Raw genomic sequence first — 10,853 nt, 5'->3', positions numbered from 1 at the left:
TAAAAACTATACACACAGTGCCTATAGAAAGCCTACACCCCCTTTCAAAATTTTCACCTTTTCTTGCCTTATAGCCTGGAATTCAATTGCATTCAATCAGACATTCTCCACCTTTATTTTACACATCGTAACCCACAACTTCCAAGTGAAAAACAAATTCTACAAATTTCAGAAATTAATTAAAAATACAAAACTACAATATCTTGGTTGGATAAGTGTAAGTACCTGAGTTAATACTTGATGGAAGCAACTTTGACAGCAATTACAGCTGTGGGTCTGTTGGGATAGGTCTCCACCAACTCTGCACACCTTGATTGGGCAATATTTGCCCATTCTTCTGCCCAAAATTATTCAAGCTATTTAGTCAAGTTGCATGGGGAGTGTTGATGGACAGCAATCTTCAAGTCATGCCACAGATTTTCAAATGGATTTAGGTCAAGGCTCTGAGTGGTCCACTCAAGGACATTTATCTTTTTGTTCCTTAGCCACTCCAATGTAGCTATGGCTGTGTGATTTGGGTCATGGTCAGCTTTCTTGCAAAGGGCAGCAGGTTTTCCTCTTGAATTTTTCTGTATTTTGCTCCATCAATTTTTCCTTCGATCCTGACAAGTGCCCCGGTCCCTACTGATGAGAAACATCCCCATAACATGATGCTGCCACCACCATGCTTCACAGTAGGGATGGTGTTCTTTGGGTGATATGCTGTGTTGGGTGTGCGACAAACGTAACGTTTTACATTTCGGCCAAAAAGTTCCGTCTTGGCTTTGCCAGACCACAAAACTTTTTGCCACATGGCTTCAGAATCTCCGGAGTGTAATTTTGCATCCCTCAAATGGGATTAAAGGTGGGCTTTGCACACAGTGACCAGTCTTTGCCATAAAGAACTGTTACTCTTTCAAAGTTGCCATTGGCCCCTTGGTGGCATCTCTGAACAGTCTCCTCCTTAATTGGTCGTCCAGTTTGGAGGGATGGCCTGATCTAGGCAGGGTCTTGGTGGTACCATATGTCTTCCACATTTTAGGTCATCTCTTCGAGCATGACCTAATAATATTGGTGTTGAGAGGAGAGGTGACGATCCGTCTGTCCGTCCGTCCGTCCGTCCACAATGAAGTTGAAGCGGGAGATCTGGTCATTAGTGATCCTGATAGAGGTCGATGAGATGTACTCGATGGTATGACTTTCAAGGTCACCGAAGGTCAAGGTCAAGGTCAAGGTCAAGGTCACGAGGCCTTTGAAGTTGCGAAAATGACGATTTTCAAATTCTATCTCCTCCGCCATTTCTCAAGAGATCTTGAATTTGATTGCGGCATATGAATCTATGGAACGATATCTAAATTTTGATCGGGCCGGATTTTCGATATTCGCTTTCGTTTTCGTGTCACGTGACTTCAAAGTTGGCAAAAAATGCGAAAATGACGATTTTCATGCAAAAATGACGATTTTCAAAATCTATCTCTTCCTACATTTCTCAAGCGATCTTGAATTTGATTGTGGCATATGAATCTATGGGACAATATCTAAATTTGGCCAGGCCGGATTTTCGATATTCGCTTTCGTTTTCGTGTCACGTGACTTCAAAGTTGGCAAAAAATGCGAAAATGACGATTTTCAAAATCTATCTCCTCCTACATTTCTCAAGCAATCTTGAATTTGATTGGGGCATATTAATCTATGGGACAATATTTAAATTTTCTCTGGCCGGATTTTCGATATTCGCTTTCGTTTTCGTGTCACGTGACTTCAAATTTGGCAAAAAATGCGAAAATGACGATTTTCAAAATCTATCTCCTCCTACATTTCTCAAGCGATCTTGAATTTGACTGTGGCATATTAATCTATGGGACAATATCTAAATTTTGTCAGGCCGGATTTTCGATATTCGCTATTGTTTTCACGTCACGTGACTTCAAAGTTTGCAAAAACTGCCCTACCTTCAGGAGTCTATATATTTTCTCGCAGAGATGACCGTCACTCCCGCACGGGGGTAATTTTGTTTATGATGGTATTTGATTGTGCTCAAAGGGATATTCAAGGCCTCTGAAATATTTTATACCCATCCCCTGAACTGTGCCATTCCACATCTTTAACCTGGAGCTTTCTTTTGAAAGCTCGTTGGTTCTTTGGTTGAGTCTTTGCTGTGAAATGCACTACTCAACAGAGAAATCCTGCAGGAACAGTTGATTTTATTCTGAAACTAAAAGGGCACTCGGTAGAGAGCATACCTCTGCCATGTAATGACTGATCCACGAGAATATATAGTGCCCAATACATTTTTGAAATATCATGCTGCATATCATTGTTGGCCCTATCTCTCAAGGGTGAAGAATCACTTGAAAAATTAAATAATTCTCATATTCAGATCCAGATCCGGATCTTCACCAAAATCTAATCAATTTGTCCTTGCCACACACGCAACCTGTCCACCATGTTTCGTCTGAATCTGTCCACAACTCTTTGAGATATTATGCTATATATATATATATATATATATATATATATATATATATATATATATATATATATATATATATATATATATATATATTAGTGTAGCCATATCTCTCAATGGTGAAGAATCACTTAAAAATTATCGCATCCAGATCAGAATTCAGATCTTCACCAAAATTTAATCCATTCCTCCCTTTCACACACCCAATGTGTCCACCAAGTTTTGTCCGAATCCATCCATAACGTTTTGAGATATCGTGCTATATATCATTTTTGTCCCTGTGGTGGAGAATCACTTTAAAAATTCCAGTAGTCGGATCCGGATCCAGATCTTCACCAAAATCTAATCAGTTCGTCCTCGTCATGCACCAAACCTGCTCACCAAATTTCATCTGGATCCGTCCACAACTTTTTGAGATATCCTGCACACAGACAGACAGACAGACAAACATCAAACAGAAAAACAATCAGACAGAGATGGATGAAAACATAACCTCCTTCACCTTCAGTGGAGGAGGTAATAATCAGAATCACTACAATGTAACACAGGTGGAGGCCAATTAACTTGGTGTGTTATTTTGAAGGTGATTGGTTACACCTGAGCAAATTTACAATTGATCTTATATGGACACTTATCCAACCAAGATATTCTAGTTTTGTATTTTTAATTAATTTTCTGAAATTTGTAGAATGTGTTTTTCACTTGGAAGTTGTGGATTATGATTTGTAAATAAATGTAGAAAAAGTCTGATTTAATGCAACTTAATTCCAGGCTATAAGGCAACAAAATGTGAAAAATTGGAAAGGGGGTGTAGACTTTCTATAGGCACTGTATGTTTTTTGTATATGTAGTCGAGGTTCGTGGAAGAGCTCGTCATAGTAGAATGAATGGATCAGTGTGTAACAGGACAAGAGGAACAGCAGAAAGAGCGGGGAAAGACCAACAGCAGAGCTTAAGGCCAAAACGGGGGAAGCAGACGAACAATGGATGTGGGGAGGAACGGGAGGCGGGGGTGGAAGGAGAGGACGTATCTTAGGAGGGAAAACCTCAGGAGAGAAAATCAGAAACTTGGAAGGAGGAATTGGAGGTGGGGGGGGGGCAAGGAGGAGGGGTGTGGTTAACAAGGGCAGAAAAGATCATGGTTTTGGATTGGGGATGACCTGAAATGTCGGTTAACAGCTGTTTTGTATATCTGGAGGGAATAACAAGATTCAAGAGGATGTGGAAGTTGATTCTGCAGGTAGAAATGGAGAGGAATAAATAAGTGGAGGTGAGCATTGACCCTGGATTTAGGTAGTTCGTCAGAAGGGGGTTGATGGTGGTCCGAGTGAACACTGCAGAAGCCTAGGGGGGTTAAAGCACATCAGAGGGTACAAGACCAGAAAGGAGGTGGTAGATGACAAAGAGACCACCCTACTGAGTGCAATGGCTCAGTGATAGGCCCATAGACTCAGCTTCATCGTGGGAGATTCCAATTATCTTGAAGGCCTTAGTTTCCACGGCGTCAAGCTGAGCAAGATGTGAGGCAGGGGAGCCAGCCCAGAGGGGAGAGCAGTACTGCATCAAGCTGTGAATGAAGGCCTTGTAGGTGAATAGGAGTTCAGGTGTGCCAAGGAAGGACTTTGTACGATGGAGGATGCCCAGTTGGCGACTGGCTTTGGAGGCTAACTTTGAAATGTGGTTTACCAAAGAAAGATCATGGCTGATAGTGAGACCCAGGAGTTTGAATGACCGAACTTCCTGAATAAGATTGTTAAGAAAGTGGATAGGAGGATTTGCCAGATGGTCCTTTCAGAGAGAGATAGTACAGTGTGACATTTGTCAGGATTGAAAGACATATTCCAAGTGTTTGACCAGCTTGTGATTTTTTTTCAGGTCTGAAGAGAGGGTAAAGGCTGCTGCCTATCTGTCTGAAGGATGAGGGATGTCTTAGCAGAGGGTGGAATCATCAGCAAATAGATAAAGCTGATTTTCCAGAGTCAGAGAGATCATTGATGAAGATCAGGAATAGGACTGGGCCCAGAACACTGCCTTGGGGGCACTCCATCCCCAAGGCAGTTTTCTGGGCCCAGTATTTGAACACCTTTTTCTTTTTCACTCCACTGGTTGTCAAACAAACTCATGAAGAGGCATTTACAGACATATGCAAATCGACATAAAGAGAAGGGAAAAGCAACATGACAATTGACAAAAATAGAATGTGGAGAGGAAAGTGGGGAGATAAAGAAGGGAATACATTTATCCACGTTTAGGTCCTCTGGCCAGTGCCACATCCATTGTCCTGCTCGATACCCACATCTGTGCTTTATTGCCCAACTGCCCTGTACTTTGGCACTAACAATAATTGTATTTTAGCTATTTTTCTCATAGTAAGTGTTTTGTTAAATTACAGCACAATCATCACTGCCAGCATTTTGTTGCATGGAGATGACGTTGATTATGAGCTTGAGGTCTTGGTTATGTTCTGTTGCTTCAGGCAGAGAAATAAGAGAAAAGGGCAATGAAGTTGGTTCCACAATATCAACTCAGGGCATGAGCGATGCAGCAAGTTTCAACGCATGGAAAGGAGCCGATCCAGTTGTATTTCTGCATGTCGAAGGAGCAGTTCAAATGGATATTGTTCCTTGTGATGAGCTGCATCTCCAAGCAGGACTCACAGCTCAGGCGGAGCATTTCTTCTGGTGAGTGACTGGCCATCACAATTCGATCATTATTCTTTTGAAATAATGTTAAGTATTATACACAATTTTTCCCATTGGCAAATACTGAGGAAGACCACTGAACACAAGCAAAAATGATCACGAGCGGTACGCTCCTCCCAATCCACTCTCTTCGACGTCCGGACAAATTGGGTACGAAGGTGGGGCGCGCGGATACATTCCAGTGTGGAAGCGATCAGGTATCATTCCATTATAAATGCATTCTTCCACCCCGAGACAAAAGTGGAAACTGTCCTTGGAGCAGGACTAAATGCCAAAAATCAGATTGGCATATTCACAAATTTATTATGCCTTCCAATGGCCAGAAAATATTGCAAAATAAATTACACTGCCATTATAAAGTCAAACGTTTTAAGGCCCATAGTATAGGCTGGAGTGCCCCAAGGCAGTGTCTTTGTCCCATTCCTATTCCGCTTATTCATTAATGACCTCTTCAATGCTCTGGAAAACCATTTTTCCTCTTCACACAGGCATTCACATCATATCAAAAAATTCCACATCGCATCAACAGGCTGGCAGCAGTGGCCTCTCTCACTGCTGACTTGGAATGGATCAGATACTGGTCAAACACATGGAGTAGGTCTTTCAAACCTGGCAAATATCACAGGCTTTCCCTATCACCCTGGAAGGATATTGAACTCTATCTTCACTCAAAACATCAAAGTGCCAAACCTGTCTATTCTTCTGGTCAGCCACTGAAATAGGTTCAGTCTCTTGACCTTCTAGGCCTCACTATCAGCCGTGGCCTCTCCTGGGCCGACCATAAAACAAAGCTGGCCTTGAAAGCTCAATGCCAATTGGGCATCCTCCATTATTCTAAGTACAGTCATCCCCCGTTTATTGCGGGGGTTACGTTCCAACCCCCCGCGAGAAGTGAAAATCCGCGATGAATGGATGCCTCCTAAAAAAAATCAACTCATCTGGTCTGGTCGGCTTGGCCATGATCGGGTTCGAGGTGCCGGAGATCGACTCATCTGGTCTGGTCGGATTGGCTGTGCTCGTCCAACTGCGGCAAACCTTTTTCCTTCCCGAAACATATCGAGCACTTTAACCTTCTCCTGGAGCGTCAGGACCTTCCTCTGGTGCTTCAGTTCCTTGCCAGAAGCCTGAGAAGGTGCAGGGCGTTTGGGTGGCATTGTAGGGCTTGGAGAAAAATCGTACAAAATATTCGAAGTTCACAAGCGAAACTTTGTCTCCTGCATTGTGTGACTGGTCGAGCACCACGCGCTATAATTTATTGCTTAAATAATTTATATTTTATATATTATTACCGCGATATAGCGGGGGAATCCGCAGAAAAAATTAGTTAGGTTCCAAGGGAAAACCCGCGATGAACTGGGGGTGCGATAGGTGAACCGTGATATAGCGGGGGATTACTGTAATTACTTGAAAAAGCACACTTCCTTAGAGCTTAGAAGACCTTTGTAATTTAATAGAGTACTGCTCTCCCAATAGGTTGGTACTCCAGCATCATGTGTGTTTGTACTAGATTCAGTGGAATCCAAAGCTCTCAATGTCCTTGCCAGGCTGACAGGATGGCCTGGAGGTACACACACTCACCTCTAAGCTGTCTAGCCTGTGTTTGAATCCTGACCCAGCTATAAACTATGCCTGGTGTTGACTTAATGGTTAGGGTGGTGGGCTTTGGATCCTTGGGTCCTGAGTTCAAATCCCACTCAGCTGTTGAATTAATACCATTTGGGGTTAACTCAACCTGTCATCCTTCCGAGGTCAGCAAAATGAGTGCCAGCATGCTGGTACACTGTGTCGGTGTGGCGACCCGTCCAGGATTGTGCCCAATAGCCAGGGAGACTGCTTAGACAGCACCAACGCTCTGCACAGAGTATGGTCCCAATCTCCTCCTCGAGCTATAAACGTCATCCCTGTGTTTTACAGGCAAGGTGATTCGTCAATGTGTGTGCCATCCCTCGGATGGGTGGTAAACTGGGCTCCAAACTAATGTTGGTTGGATGGATCCAAACTAATGTCGGCAGACTTCATCAACCAAGTCTGCCGACATTAGTTTGTGGTTCTTAAAGATCCCATAGTGTCCTTCGCGAAGAATAGGTGAGTTATCGCCAGCACCCTGAACAAATTACATATTCCTGCCCTAACCAGCAGAGGGTATTGCATCAGCAACAGAGCCAATGATCCCAGTCTGTGCCCTTGTGCTGCATACAAATGAAGAGGAATAGCATTGCCTTTTTCAAACATATAGAGTCTGAAGCTCTCTCATTCCAGAAGAGTTGAGGGCTTTTCTACTGCATTTCCTCAAGTTCTTGCTTCCTCTGCTCTTTCATCCCTCTGTTCTTCCCTCAACCCCAATCTTGTAAAGATCACAAAATCTAAGCTCACTGCTCACCTGCATGCTCATTTGTTCCTGTCTTCACCTGCATGTGGAACCTCCTTTCTCAGTCTATTTGATAAACTCTTCCTTGCAAGGCTTCAAGTTTGCAGTACACCACCTCAAGTTATCCTCCGTCCCTACCCATGTTTTTTCTGTACTCATTAACCTTGAATGCATTTCATCCTTGAGCTTCCCTCATGTAGTTTGCTGACAATCTTACAACCAACTGAAAGACAATTATCTAACTGCTGCCTCTTCTCCACCCATAAAATTTGCAGTGAAAACATAGGTCAGTTGATGGACAATTGCTTTCCCATCTTCATTTAGATTTTGAAATGTTTAAAATCCCAAAGCATCTTTTAAAAATACTTGGCCACTGTATGACGATACCCTGAAAAAACTGTCTACTTGGAGTTAGCTGTGTAATTAGCACTCAGTGCAGTCGGTCAGAGGGTTAAAATGTAGACATGGCAGAACTATGATGGACTAAAGCACCCTGACGTGCATTTTAATTATAAAATATTGTACTGTGTATACCTTGCAATACAAATAGGTTGGTGGCTTCTTGGTTCCAGTGTCTTTCATCTCAAGTTGTATCACCTCCCCTCTCAGCCACCCACCCACCCACATCCACAACAGACTGCACACATTCATCAGCCAACCCGCTCAACATAAATGTCCCCAAGTCCAAGCATGCCACACATTTGCACCTCGTTTCACCCAACTGTGAAATTGGTTAGGTGTGTATCTGTTCAATCCTGCATTTCCATCCACTCCTCTAAGATGGCTGACATCTTGAAGTCCACCTGTTGATGGTTAACACTTCTGATTTTCGATATTTGTATATAATAAAAAATAGCATTTGTAACCAGACTGCTTTCCAGCCTTGCACCCACCCTTATACAGTGATGAATTCAGTTCTCTATGTTCCAATTTCAAGAGTTATTCCGCTGGCTTCCCTTCCTCGAGGACATTGTCAGCGATCGACGTTAGTGTATATTGGCGGTACCTGAAAACCGACAAAGCAATCCCAACCTTTGTCACAAGGACTTTACATTCTATCAACTCCTTTGCAACCCCTATAAGCTATTTCATGAGTTATGTCATGTGTCTTGCGAGACAAATTGAAGGTTGAAATGAAATTAATTACAGAGATGATAGATACTTTTACTTCTTTCCCATCACCATGTACACATCTCATTCCAGATTTAACTATTAAAATCCTACCTAACATCTGAATTTGCCCCCATGAAACACCCTTAATATATGACAAGATCATGAGGACATATTAATATACATGTAGTTGGATGAGAGACAAATGATATCATATATATATATATATATATATATATATATATATATATATATATATATATATATATATATATATATATTATCCCTGTGTCGTAAGAGGCGACCAGGGTTGCGTCAGGAAGGGCATCCGGTGTAAAACATGTGCCAAATCACGATGCGGATCATAGGGATTATCCGCTGTGGCGACCCCTAACGGGAGCAGCCGAAAGAGGAAGAAGAAGAAGATATATATATATATATATATATATATATATATATATATATATATATATATATATATATATATATATATATATATATATATATATATATATATATATATATATATATATATATTGTTGCGGTTGAGGAAATTCACAAACCACCATTCAGGTCCCATAGGTGAGATATCTCTGAAAGTACATTGTAGTTAGCCCCAAACCCGTTGTTTAGAGGGATTAAATGCGATTCATTCGGGCTGCGACCCTTTGAGATAGCCGTTTTTCTGTTCTATCTTTATTTTGAACCAACCACGTCTCAACCGCCATCACACAACAACCACCAACCACAACACCGCTTCACAACAACAACAACGCCAACAGCCAGGATCTTTACCTTCACAACTCGCTCCCGCAAACATCGCATCACCGCCATTCCGAACGGCACCATGGCCATAAACCACCACCATAAACCCTCCACCACCTTCACCTCTCTCCTTCTGCAGCCATTCCCGCACCACCTGTGAGCACCGAGCGTCAGGCTGTCCTGGGCTTGTACGGGACGCGCGCCGAGCCGCGAGTGCAAAATGCGGCCTTTCCGAGGAGAATTCGGATCAGGAATGCTACACGCCCACTTCTGATCCGTCCAATCAGCAAGCGCGGGACGGTTTGGCCCCGCCTCCAGGCGCGTCTGTGTGGAATCGAGATATGCAAATTCTAGGATCAGGGGAGATTCACGCCACTTTTTCTCCGTTCAATGGGCGAACGTGGCTCCACCCCCGAGCTCGTCCTGATCCGGAAATTTGCATATGGGTTTTCCTGCCAGCCTATAAAGCGCCGAGCGCGGGGTGAATCTGGGCAGAGTCGGTTTGGGCAGAGCCGGTTTGGGCAGAGCCAGTTTGGGCAGAGTCGGCCTTGGAAGAGCGGAGAGTGGCAGAAAAGGCAGAGTCGGCCTTGGAAGAGCGGAGAGTGGCAGAAGAGCGGAGAGAGTTTTGGGCAGAGGCAGTTTGGAGCGTGGAGTGGAGTCGGGAGGCGAGGGCGTCCCGGTGGTTTTCGGCAGTCAGCTGAGGAGAATTGGGGGAAGAGACCGAGGAGCTCGGGTCCGAGGCAAGGAAGACGGCGGTCGGCGACGAGGTCGCGGTGGAATCGCTCGTCACGGGACCCAAGCAAGCCAGCTATACTCTTTCCCCAGAGCATCAACAATTCCCCGACCCCCTTTTTCCCCCGCACTGAGATAGTGCGGAAAGGGGGCCCCGTTCCCACCCCACTCCAAGCAGTGCCAACGAAACCCGCGAAGGAGCACGAAGTCGGGGCACAGCCGCGCTGCCACATTTGCGGCTCATCACAAAGATGTGGGTAGGACCCACCCGGTCTCGCGGACCTGACCGCTCTTTCAGGTCCCGTGCAAATATTGGCCCACAGGCCCCGTCTGCCCCCTTGTCTTTGAGGGTGGCCCTTTTCTTTTGGTTCTGTGTAAACGTGTGTGTGTGGCGCCAGTCTGGTGAAGTAAAACTGTTAAGTGTTGCCGTGTGTCGGTCTTATTCGGTAGTATCTCTGCGTCATTGTTTCTTTTGTTACATCTGCTTTTTGTGCATAATTGTTTTAATTGTATATGTGTGCTTTCCGTGTGCCGCGGAATAAATGTGCATCATGTTGAACTGTTTTCCCGTTTCGCTTCATCTTTTCTTGAATTGAATCTCCATCTTGCTTCACATAAAGGGTTGGTAGTGGACTTAATACGCCCGATAATTAATCGGAACCGTCGAGGCCGACGATAACACCGCTCGGTTATCCCGATAGTACGGAACGGATCGCTTAAGCGGCCC

At 43.9% G+C, this 10,853-nt stretch overlaps 1 protein-coding gene and 1 long non-coding RNA gene across 5 annotated transcripts in view; one reads left to right on the top strand and one right to left on the bottom strand.

The window, feature by feature from the left end:
* LOC147013357 (ras GTPase-activating protein nGAP-like) overlaps positions 1 to 10,853 on the bottom strand; it is a 404,833-nt gene that overhangs the window by 389,917 nt on the left and 4,063 nt on the right. The window lies entirely within an intron of this gene.
* Positions 1 to 10,853, top strand: part of LOC147013358 (uncharacterized) — a 44,592-nt gene that overhangs the window by 31,651 nt on the left and 2,088 nt on the right. Inside the window, exon 2 of one of the 2 annotated variants that reach the window (XR_015051293.1) lies at positions 4,926 to 5,130. The exons of the other annotated variant lie outside the window; for it this stretch is intronic. This is a non-coding gene — a long non-coding RNA (uncharacterized LOC147013358). The remainder of the gene's footprint in view (positions 1 to 4,925; positions 5,131 to 10,853) is intronic. 2 annotated transcript variants of the gene reach the window in all.

This window comes from Eptatretus burgeri, chromosome 14, assembly GCF_056783735.1.
Source record: "Eptatretus burgeri isolate ZD-2024b chromosome 14, Ebu_testis_v1, whole genome shotgun sequence".
NCBI lineage: Eukaryota > Metazoa > Chordata > Myxini > Myxiniformes > Myxinidae > Eptatretus > Eptatretus burgeri.
The sequence above is the reverse complement of the archived record's forward strand: the minus strand, read 5'-3'. Positions and strand labels throughout refer to the sequence as shown.